This window comes from Hibiscus syriacus, unplaced genomic scaffold, assembly GCF_006381635.1.
Source record: "Hibiscus syriacus cultivar Baekdansim isolate YM2019G1 unplaced genomic scaffold, ASM638163v2 tig00112285_pilon, whole genome shotgun sequence".
Classification (NCBI taxonomy): domain Eukaryota; kingdom Viridiplantae; phylum Streptophyta; class Magnoliopsida; order Malvales; family Malvaceae; genus Hibiscus; species Hibiscus syriacus.
This window is the reverse complement of record NW_024063293.1, coordinates 4,615,516-4,628,413: the sequence shown is the minus strand read 5'-3', so window position 1 is coordinate 4,628,413 and position 12,898 is coordinate 4,615,516. Positions and strand designations below refer to the sequence as shown.

The window sequence follows — 12,898 nt, the reverse complement described above, 5'->3', positions numbered from 1 at the left end:
CTAAGAGAATAAATTGTAAAAAATAGTAAATATATTTTTCAAAACAAGATCAGATGATTATGTGATTTAAATTTGATAAAAAAATAAATTTAAAATATGAAAAATTAAAAGAAAAAGAATTGGAGATCAACATTCAATTTAATCAAGTTGATTAATTATATTTTATCAATTAAAATTTATTTAATTTTTTAAAATGAGTTTAATATATGAAATTTAATTAAATGGAGTTGTCGAATTAAATGAAATTTTAATATCATCTAAATTATTATCGACAAGAAAATGTTGCGCCTAAAATGGTAAAATACACCTCAACACACTAAATCAAATCCTAAAACCCTACAACCTGCCTTTGTTTACCATCGTTCTCCTTCTTAAACCCAAAACCAAACTCCTTTCTTAATCAACCATGGCAATGCTCGCACTAGCAATCAGAGCTCGAGCTAAACCCAAACCTCTCCTAAAATGGAGAGCCTTACATTTCCGCAACTTCTGCAGCGGCCCTCTAGGCCTATCGATGTCGGATTCCGACCTGCCTGACCCACCTGTGGCAGGGACCAAGTTTCTTGAGTCGTTTAAGGAAGAGTTTGAGATTGGGTCTCGGGTAATTTCGCTTGAAACGGGTGAAATGGCTCGTTTTGCTAATGGTGCTGTTGTTTTGGGTGTGGAAGGGACCCAAGTTTTGTCCACGGTTTCTGCCGGCAAAGGCGATGCCGTTCGAGACTTTTTACCACTCACTGTACGTAATATGCTCAATTTTATATTCTTATTCTTTCCTCCAGTGTGGTTAATTTCAATATTAATGTTCGAGTTTTCATTTTGGTTGAAAAGTAATCTTGACGCATTGTCATTTAAACATATTCAGTTCCATATCAATGTTCTAACCTCGCTTAGCTAGTTAAGTTCTGTTTGGATTGTCAGTTTACTTTTTTGAAGAGTATCAACCTTAGTACTCTTTTGAAGAGTATATCTATCTAGGTGAGAAAAAGCAAGTTATTGCATTTTAAAGGGTGATGAAATAAAATTGCGTTTGGTTTTTATTTTTAATCTTAAGTTTTATCTAAAGCTGTTATAGAAAGTAAACAGTAGAAAGGAAATTTATAATTTTTTTTTTAGAAAATTCATTTCTTAATTCTTAAAACATTTTGTTTTCTAATTTTGCATCTCAGTCATGTTTTTGCTTTTTTGACATTGGAAGCAAGAACACAACAAAAGTAATGAAAAACGGAGTATTAACTATCGAATTATGATTCACAATTTGATTTTCATCTTGTGTGTATGTCAAGGTTGGCCACTTTGTGGTCTCATTGGATTTCTTTTCCTTGTAAGGTTGATTATCAAGAGAAGCAATTTGCTCAGGGTGTGATCCCAAATACATTCATGCGGAGGGAAGGTGCTCCAAAAGAACGTGAACTTCTGTGTGGTCGTCTAATTGATAGGCCCATACGACCTCTTTTTCCAGCTGGCTTTTACCATGAGATCCAGGTTTTGTTTCTTTTCAGGTTCAACCATGTGCACATATATATGTATCTATTTCAAATTTTCAATTGATTGACATTGTCGGATTCCATAGGTAATGGCAAGCGTTCTTTGTTCTGATGGGAAACAAGATCCAGATGTGTTGGCAGCTAATGCGACATCTGCTGCTCTTATGTTATCAGATATTCCATGGGGTGGACCCATTGGAGTGGTACGGCTAGGGAGAATTTGTGGGCAGTTTGTTGTTAATCCAACTACGGATGAGGTATAAACATAAGATTTTGTTTATTATGAATGCTGATTTCGAACTCTGTTGTGATTATCACAGGTAGAGTTTGATTTTATTTGTAATTGCCAACTTACCTTACATTTTTTAATACATGACGATGAGTTAGCCATTAGATGCTAATCGTAAAGGTATACCCCTTGCAAAGTTATTGTTTATGTATGACTTATTTAGTTGTCTAACTGTTTATCCATTATGTTTACCATCCTTTTACTCCGTTCAAGATAAATCATCAGGTTGGAAACTAGATAATAGCTAAGAGACGGATTGAATGCTGGCTAGTTAGAAAGGGTATTGTTGGGAAAAATAAAAGTAGGCTAATCTCAATGGGATGTGGTATAGATTGTTTATTCATTCAGGTTTACTCATACTGCTACTTTTATTAGCTTCTGGAGGATTGTCTGACACACTATTATTATAGTTGGTGTATGGTGGGATGGTGGTTTCAATGTAGCTCTTATGGGAATTAAGAATATGTGGAATGGCTCAAGATTACTTTGAATACTTATATTGTTATTTTGCTTATATTTTAATTGATATATCCAGTTTGTTATCATTTCTTGGGTTATGCTCTGGTCTCACCTTGATGGGCCTTTGCTACCATGTTAATGTGTTGTGTGCATTGCATACACTGTTAATTATTATTATTTTGAGAGAAAATCTCCTATCAGCTTGTCTAATCCATATATTGAAGTTGCTTTTAAGCTTTGTAAACCTCTAAAAATCTGCAGACTGTGATGCTTGATCTGTCAGTTTTCCGTATTCTTTCATCTATGCTTATTTGATTTGTTTCAGCTTAGTTTAAGTGATCTCAACTTGGTATATTCATGTACGAGGGACAAAACCTTAATGATAGATGTGCAATCTCGTGAAATTTCCGAGAAGGATTTAGAAGCTGGGTTAAGACTGGCTCATCCAGAGGTGAGTTGCAGGATTGTCATAAACTTTTCTTGTGCCTATCAATTAATGGAAAATCCCATTAATATGGTTTGTCGATTCAGGCGGTTAAATATCTTGAGCCTCAAATCAGACTGGCTGCAAGAGCTGGCAAACAAAAGAAGGAATACAAACTATCCATGGTCTCAGAACAAATCTTTGAAAAAGTCAGAAACCTTGCAGAAGCACCCATCGATGCCATTTTTACCGATCCTTCCTATGGCAAGGTGAATACATATTTCCTTTATTTATTTCTTTTGCTCTTAGAGTTACTTTTTTTATTCTTGGTTTCATGCTGTGGTAATTTTTAATAATCTAGTTTGAACGTGGAGAGGCTTTAGAGAAAATAACACAAGATGTCAAAAGTGCACTTAAAGAAGAATGTGATGAGCAAAGCTTAAGAGCTTTGCCAAAGGTTGTGGACACTGTCAGAAAAAAGGTGAGCTCTGAATAAGAATAAAGCTGTAAAATTATTTTCTTTTTTCACTTAACAAAAGATTTGATTGCACAAGTAATATAACTATATATTTTCAGTGATCATGAGAAATGTATGAGTTTCTGACAAGAAATAGATGGTAAATTACTGTTTCTACCTCAAAACTGAAATCAGGGATTAAAAATTGGATAATTTTGTTACATAACCCTTATATTTTGGCCTACCCTTGTTCTTTAACATCTTGAAGTTGACATATTTCATGTTAAATGAATATATTAGGTTGTTCGCAAAAGAATTATTTCTGAAGGACAGAGAATTGATGGGAGACATCTTGATGAAGTCAGGCCAATATACTGTAAGGCTAGCCGTTTGCCTCTATTGCATGGATCTTCTCTTTTAACCGTGGAGATACTCAGGTTAAAACACAGTTTTTCTTGTTTCTACTTGTAGATTCTAGATACATTTATGTTTGACCTTTCTTTGGAGTGGGGCTTATATTTGATGTTTTGTTTCAGGTTCTCTGTACTGTGACACTTGGATCACCTCAGGATGCCCAACGCTTGGATTCTTTAGTTGGTCCCCCAACAAAGCGCTTCATGCTTCACTATAGTTTTCCTCCATTTTGTATCGATGAAGTTGGTAAACGAACTGGCCTGAACAGACGTGAAGTTGGGCATGGTAAATCAATTTCCTTAATCATCACAAAATATGTGTGTATATACAAATTTCTTATATGAGGTTTGTGCTATTTTTTTGTTACGCTTAGGAACTCTTGCGGAGAAAGCTCTTGTTGCTGTATTACCTCCTGAAGATGATTTTCCATACACAGTTCGTATTAATTCTGAAGTTATGGCTTCAGATGGCTCAACATCTATGGCCTCTGTCTGTGCAGGTATCTGTTTCACTCTGTAATAAGACAATCTTAGAATATGCACGGTTGGCAATTCTGTACGTGGATGGATCAATAATATTTACTCTCTGTCCACTAAAATTGTCACTTATTTATTTTGTGGTAAAAAATTTTCAACTTTGACTTATTATTTAAAATTTTCCTATTAATAAAAATTTGAGGAAATATATTTTAGAATCTTTCAATGAAGTAGTTTTTAAATATATATTTTATAAATTTTAATTATTTAAAATATTTAAAATAATTATAGTCAAAGTTAAAAAAAAATTGACCACTAAAAGTCAAGAACTGAAAACTTTAGTGGGACGGGTATATCCTCTAAAATATAAACTAGTCATGTTTTAGACTGATGGTATTTTTTAATACAGGCAGTATGGCTTTGATGGATGCTGGGATTCCATTACGAGAACATGTTGCAGGCGTTTCAGTGGGCCTTGTTACCGATGTGGACCCAGAAACTGGTGAAATTACAGACTATCGTATATTGACGGATATTTTGGTGAGAGATGTTCTACTTGAATTATTTAACATATTGCTTAGCTATAAAACTTTTGGTTGCTATTATTTTATTTAATAATATATCTTTAAAAGATGTTAGAAACCAACCCTCACCGTTATTCTACCTTTAATTGTGTATCTGGTACATGTTACTGCTTTTAAGCATGGATGAAAACGTTAGATATGTTGTTCCAAGGTCTTGTTTTCTAAGTTTTGAACTCAGTAATGTTAAGTTGGTTGGTATAGTTTATTAAAACAGTGATCTCTCTAGGGTCTTGAAGATCATCTGGGAGACATAGACTTCAAGATTGCCGGGACAAGGAACGGAGTTACTGCAATTCAATTGGACATAAAGCCTGCTGGGATTCCTTTAGATATAATATGTGAGTGTTTGGAGCCTGCACATAAAGGGCGCCTTCAAATCCTTGATCACATGGAGAAGAGATTAGTGTGCCGCGAAATCAAGATGATAGGAATTCTCCTCGACTAGGTTCAAATCCTGATTTATTTGTTAGCTTTTGGTTTTGTACTTAATTGGCTGAGATTCTAAGCAACAATTGATTTTATACTTCAACTCAAAATATATGCTTTGTGATGCAGTTACATTGAAGTTTAGCAATGATGCTATTCGACGGTTTATTGGGCCTCTTGGTGCTCTGAAAAGAAAATCGAAGAGAAACAGGTGGGTGTTTAATTTCAAAAACATTTTACATTTGAGTTTGGATATAATTTGATGAGTTATTATTTACACTATGATGTTACTGGAATAATGGTATGAACAATTTTCTTAAATCTACTATGCTTTTCTTTAAGACAGCGAGGATATAAGTTTTAACCCTTCATATTGGACATGGAAGATGATTGATGTCATTAGACTCCAGCATCAGTATGGCAGCCACGGAAACTATATCTGTGCTACAGATTAAATAGTTCTTTTCGATCATAGATGATTAACAAACATGTGTCTTGTGCATATTTTGCCTATTAACGTTCTATTGCTGCAAATTATAGTTGGATTCCATTCGTTCAATAATCATATTGTTGCTTTTCAAAATTCAGGTGCTCGGATCTCCGTAGGTGATGGAACAATTACTATAGCTGCTAAGAATCAGGCTGTAATGGAGAAAGTACTAGATAAGGTATTCAAATTAATTAACATCTGTTATTCCTCTAGTTTATCATACTATATTACCTGTAATCACTTTGGCTAGCTGAAAAGTACACTAATTTCTCGGGAATGGGGGTTGTTTTCAATTTTAAATGCTTTTGAATCCTTTGCTATGCAGCTTGAATAATTCCTGTCTCTATGTTACCACTAAAACAAACATCACGTATAGAATTGAAATTCAATTCTATGCAGATTTTATCATATTTGAGTGCCTTGAATAATCCTTTGTGCCCTACAGGTTGATTTTATAGTTGGCCGTGAAATTGAAGTTGGAGGAATCTATAAAGGCATTGTGACATCAATCAAAGAATACGGTGCCTTCGTAGAGTTTAATGGTGGACAGCAAGGTCTGCTACACATTTCTGAGTTGTCACATGAACCGGTAAGTAACATAAGATCAGTGGTAGCTTGTAGTTAGTGTAGTCCTGTAGACTTCGTCTGATTCCTATGTCCTAGCTGCGTTGTTGTGTCATGTACATTGTTTACAAAGTTTGGAAGAATCTGCTAAGGCGCTAACTAGAGTATATCACGTTTAGGGTTTAGGTGTATCTTTTACGAACTATTTAGTTTACAAAGGTTTTACTTAAGGCCGTGCAGAACTCATAATTTATATTTATCTTTCATCAGGTGTCTCGGGTTTCAGATGTGGTGTCTGTTGGCCAGCAAATTTCTTTGATGTGCATAGGGCAGGATGTTCGTGGTAATATAAAATTATCTCGTAAAGCAACTTTGCCTCAGCCTGAATCTGAGGAAAAAGGTGTAACTGAAGGATCTGCTCCTGTTACTAAAGAAAAACCTAATATTTGGGCATCACTTGAGAACGTGTCAAAAGGAGAACACCTGAAGTCTACTCTTGAGGAGTTGCCCTCGAGCAAAATGGATAAAACTGAAACAAACCGGTCTGCCTCTTTACAACCAGCAGTAGTGATTCGAAGTGCTGTGGATTGTGACGAGGAAGAGAAATCTGCTGGTTTGAGTAAGACTTCCAAAAGTGCTCCTAAACCAAAGGGCACCTTGAAAAGGGGTAGTAAACTGAAAACAGTCCAGCCTTCCAAAAACAAGTCTGGTTCTTCGACCCTCAGCAGTTTGCTATCGGAATCCTTATCTCGAATGGAAGCGAAGAAAGAAATTGATTCTGAAGATGATGGTGAGGCTAATTTAAATGATCAGAATGAGGAAAGTGATGTTAAGACTCCAGTGACACCTCAAAAGCTGAAGTTAGGAACTAAAGTTACTGCCAAGATTTATCAAATTCGTGCACGTGGTTTAGTTCTCGATTTGGGTGGTGGAATTCGTGGCATGTATAGGTTTGAGGTATGTATCCGTCTTCTTTTTCCTTTTCTTGTTGAACATTGATTGCTGCTGTGAGGATCTTCGCTTCAGCCTTTGAAGTAATTTTTATTTCCTCGCAGCCCAATGGTGAAAGGGAGTTTACCATAGGTGATGAATTACAAGTCCAATGTTCAAGTTTTACGAGTAAAGGTATCCCAGTCATGACTTTGTTGGATGAAGAATGATAGCACAATTGTCCTTCCTCGGAATATAATACTCTTGTATATGGAGAAACGTGATCGATGGATATTCTTGTTTCGGAGACTGAACGGTATTGAATTTTTGACACTGTTCTGGTGAACAAGTATGTGCGGAGAAGATGCATCCATGAATCTGATTTGAGGAAGCTTTCTCGGTAGGGAACCAGCAGCAAGGTAGCAATTATCACTGAGATTTAAACTCGTCGAATTCTGTCATCCTTTTGCATGGGCCATGCATGATACATATCTAGCACTCTTTAATCGGGGGGATTTTGATAATTTGAATAATAGTATCTGATAATTTGAATATACAGGGAAGAATATGTAAGCTCCTAACCAGATTAAGTTCATTAATTAAGAGATCGAATCCTTCATCGTTGAATCGAACAACGATTGTAACATAGCAAGAATCAAATCCGTCATTGATTAGTAAAAGGTATTGGCATTGTGTTGTTTTGATTTTTGTTCTGATCCATGGTTGTGTATCTATTTGTATTGTTTCAATTCTGATTCTGTAACTATATCCAAATACCCCATGTATTTTTAATTGTTAAGTAGGAATATAGTTTCGGATATAATTCATTTATACCGTGTAAAATTTGTTAGTTTTACAAGAAAATATACCCTTTGAATAAATCTAAATTGATGATTAAGCATGAACCAATTTACCTCAGTGATTAAAGGAATTGTTGTTGTTCTTAAATGTTACGGGTTTGAGCACTAGCGACTGTAAGGCTGACTGTATTGTCTCATGGTTAAAAATATTTAAAACATATACTATTTTATAATAACTTTTAGCTTAATAAAAAAAATGATGATTAAGATTAAAATTGTGAAGTAATTAGTTTTTTCTTTTTTAATTTTCACATAAAAAATAGATCTTCTTTATCATAGGTTAGTTTTTTTTAGATTCATTCAAAGGTTATATTATTGTATAAAAATAATGAATTTTACAGTGGATTCTATCTGGTTTTATTGATTTGAAAAGAGGAAAGAAAACCAAAAATATAGATAAGTGTAGAATTTGAAATATTTTAGTTCAACTTTAATTAATTTATACATATGAAATTACTTATTTTTTTTCTATTTTAATAAAAAATTCAGAGTGTCGAAATCATTTAAAAATTTGGGATGACGGCACCATCCTGCCATGTTCTTTGTCCTGTGGATGTGATGTTTATATCTTGGGTAAATTATACAAATGTTTATTAATGTTTTAGTATTTTTTTTCATTAAAGATTCAAAAGTAATATATTGATCGTTAGGAGTACTTAATGAGTTGAGCAACTTGTGAGTTATTTGAACTTGATTGGTTAAAATTTGGCCAGTACTCGACTTTGGTTGATTTGATTCGAATTCAAACTCGACTTGAAACCGTAACAAATTGAGTTGAGCAAGTTCCAACTCGACTTGATAAGTTCATGAGTAGTTCATTAATTCTTTAGAAGTTACCTTAAAAATTATTACACTAAATAATTACTAATTTACTAATAGATAGTAAAAAAAAGGGTTAAATACATAATTGATCATTTATGTTTGTATTTTGTCCATTTTCCTCACAGTTTTCAAAAAACCTAATATATAGTCATTTTCGTTTTTATTTAATTAAGATGTGGTCACTACGAGTTAATTGTCGTTAATAGTTGATAGATTAGGTGACGTGCAATTAAATAATTTGGTATAATCACACATTTGGTCTTTATTATTTACATATTCTCTCAATTTAGTCATACTTTTAATAAATTAAAATAATTTGCTTGATTACACAAAGGTAGAAAAGATCTAAGCTAGTTTACTATGTTTCCTCTTCGATCGTTCATCCATAGGTTTCCTATCTCCGCTGAAGGATCTTCAAAGTTGTGGAGTCCAAATGGGAGGTTCCATGCCATTTTTGTCAATTCGTCAGCAACTCCTTTTCATTCTCTCAGAATATGTTCAAAATTTAATCTTCAATCGAATTATGCCACATGACATAATAATAAAATATATTTTTAAAATTTTAGATAATAATAAAATATAATTTTTAATTTAAAATTAAAATAAAATTAAATATTTTTAAATTATATTAATAATAAATTATAATTTTAAGTATTTATATAAAAAATATTTTTAAAGTTATATATATATATATATATATATATATATATATATATATATATATATATATATATATATATATATATATATATATATATATATATATTATGCCATGTGAAATAATTTGATTGGATGATTAAATTTATTTTAATTTATTAAAAGTATGGTTAAATTTATTTTAATTTACTAAATGTGTGATTATACCAAAATATCATGTTACCTAATTTCTTAACTGTTAACGGCAGTTAACCCGTGGTTACTATATCTTAATTAAATAAAAACAAAAGTGATCATATCTTAATTAAATAAAACCGAAAGTGATCATATATTATGTTTTTTTTAAATCAGTGAGAAAAAGTGGACAAAATACAAATATAATTGATCAACCATGTAGTTAACCCATAAAAAATGTTAAATTAATAATTAATAATTACTACTAGTTTACTGATATATTAATTTTCTAATAAACAATACGAAAAATATTAAATTATTAATTATTAATTTACTACACCTAAAAATCAAACTCTCATTACCATACCCAAAAATTCTAGTGGGAAAGGCGGGGATTTGGGAGTGAATGAGGTGGGAGAAGCGGGGAGGAAAACGGTGCTTTATGTGAGGAATATAGTTTAAACACCTATTTGATGTTTTAATAATAATTTATGAGCAAAATTAAATTTAACCTTGTTATTAATGATGCCACATCATCAATTTAACTAGAGATAACAGTGAAGTGACTATTTTATTATAAATCGATACCTTTAGTGATCAATATGTTATTTTTGAAATTTCAATGGAAAAAACGAAAACTTAAACATTTGTGACCATTTGTGTAGTTCACCCTTATATCTTTTAAAAAGTTTATTGTCCTCCTAAACTTTGTTTCCATCACACGATACGCGAATCATTTCTATACTATTCGTCTTGTCTCTCTACCGCTATTCATGCAGGCAGGTAGATTATAGATCCAAAAATATTCTATTTTCTGTAGTCATTGTCGCCACATATGTCACCCACAGTCGTCGTACATAAACCCTTAATAACTCAAGGGGTATGACCACCATTGATTTTTGCCTCTTTTGTCGCAACTCCTTGGAACCTCTTGGTGGCTTGAGCTACCCTTGTCTAGTCCTCATCATCTCCGCCTGCATGGTGATTGGCTTGGCTTAATAACAATTTAAAACGTAAGCATACGAATGACACCATCTTGAATCGAGCTTTGGCAAAGGCTGCTGTGGATTCCCTGAACAAGGCCTGTCAGTTCCTTTTACTCCATAGGAAGATTGGTTGAAGCTTAATTCCGACGGCTCCTCATTTGGCAATCTGGAGGGGGCAGTTGTAGGAGTTGTCATCTCTAAGAGATGATCATTTCTGATCTCAAGAGCTCCAAGATATCATTAATCTCTGCCGATTTCAAGTGTGTTCCGTCTCCCGAATAAAAACAATGTACATGGCTTCTAATCTCAACCCAACTGTACCCAACACTCTTTTTCAATCCCTTCTGCCTCATTAGTTTCCTAATGTTCGAAACATCATTCCATCTCTCAGTTGAGGCATAAATGTTGGACAACAATACAAATCCGGCGGAGTTTTTCTCCACTACTTCAACGAGTTTTCTTTCTGTTCTCTCTGCTATCTCCTCGTTTTTGTATGTCTTACAACCACTTAATAATGCCGCCAATGCATTAGCTTCGGGTTGAAAAGGCATGGAGTTAATCAACTCTTCAGCTTCATACAGGCGTCCAGACCGGGCCAACATGTCCACTACACACGTGTAATGTCTTCTCTTCGGCCTTATACCATATACCGATTCCATTGCACCAAAGTACTTGAGTCCTTTATTGACTAACCCGCAATGAGAACATGCAAATAGAACTGATAAAAACATGAGTTCGTAAGGAGCAACAGAGGAATTTCTTTTCATTTCTTCGAACAAGGAGAGAGATTCTTTCGCAAAACCACTTTCTGCTAGACCTTGAATCATAACTGTCCATGAGAACTCGTTTCTCTCCGACATTCTATTGAAGACCTGCTTAGAGCTTTCAATATCTCCACATTTTGCGTACATATCAGTTAAGGCAGTGCCGAAGTAAACATCATATTGGAACCCGGATTTTAAGATCTTTCCATGGATATCCTTTCCTTTCTCCAATGAGGCCACACTTGCACAAGTACAAAGAACACTTGAAAATGTCAGCTTCGTTGGAGTTTCCCCCGACAAAATCATCTCGTTGAAAACTTCAAACACCATATCGAATTGCTTAAATTCTACATAGCCACCAATCAAAGCGCCCCAAGAGATGTTATTTCGATTAGGCATGTTATCGAATAAATACTTTGCTTCATCCATTTGACCATTCATACTATAGCCAACAATCATCGAATTCCACAAAACAACATTTTTTTTTTGATCGAATCATAAATGAACCGTGCGGCTTTAGTTTCTCCGCACTTACAGTACAAATCAACAAGAGTGCAACTAATAAAAATATCTTCTTCAATCCCAATTTTCAAAACATGCGCGTGAATGCTCTTCCCTGCTTGTAAACTCTCAAGACTAGCCAAAGCACAAAGAACGCTAGATAAACACGAGATAGTCGGCTTAATCCCTTCTCGAACCATTTGTCGGAAGAGTTTCAATGCCTCTATATTATCACCATACTGATTACACCTAGCAATGATTGCACTCCAAGAAACTTCATTTCTTTTTGGCATCTCATCAAAGATTCTCCTTGCCTCTCCCAAGTTTCCCATCTCGAAATACACATCGAGTATCGCGGTCCAAGAAACGACATCTCTTGTTTCCATCTGATCAAACACCTTCCTAGCCAGATCAAATTCATTCATTCTCAAACACAATGTTATCAAAGAGTTGCTAACATATACATTATTCTCAAATCCGGTTTTAATTATCAACCCCAAAACACTCATTCCCAAGTCAAAATCACCCATTTCTATACACGCGCTAATTATAGAACTAAAAGTAACTTGATTTGGCTTAATCTCATAATCAAGCAACTTTACAAAAAAGCTTCAAACCATGAAAACTTGATCCGTTCTTCACCAACCCAGTAATCCCAGCTGTCCACGAAACCACACTTTTAAATGGGTTCCTTTCAAAATACAACATTGATTCTTTCACTTTTCCACATTTCATTAATCCCGAAATCAACAATGTCCATGTAATCTCGTTTCTTTCAGGCATTTCGTCGAACAGTTTCCGTGCTTCACTTAAATCTCCCCACTGAATTGCAGAATTAATCAAACAGTTTTGAACAACTAAATCAAACCCATTGAACTCATTCACAATCTGATTAGCTTCAGAAGATTTCCTAGATTCAAGGTACAATATTAATAGCTTGATAGCTATAAATCTATCTAAAAAAACACCAATCTTGAGTAAATGGCAATGCAGAACTGTTCCTGCCGTAACCATGCCTTTGCCTGAGAAATTCTTTAATAAAGAAACACATTTTTTAACGTAAGAGGTGAAGTTTTTGCTTGGATTGGTTAATAGTAGGGTTTTCAATGCAGTTTTCATACCACGAAAATCGAATGG

The 12,898-nt window shown here is 34.0% G+C and overlaps 2 pseudogenes; one reads left to right on the top strand and one right to left on the bottom strand.

The window, feature by feature from the left end:
• The first annotated feature begins 385 nt into the window (after nt 1-385).
• On the top strand, nt 386-7,227 carry LOC120177162 (annotated as a pseudogene).
• A 3,181-nt stretch (nt 7,228-10,408) lies between these two features.
• Nucleotides 10,409-12,898, bottom strand: LOC120177224 (annotated as a pseudogene).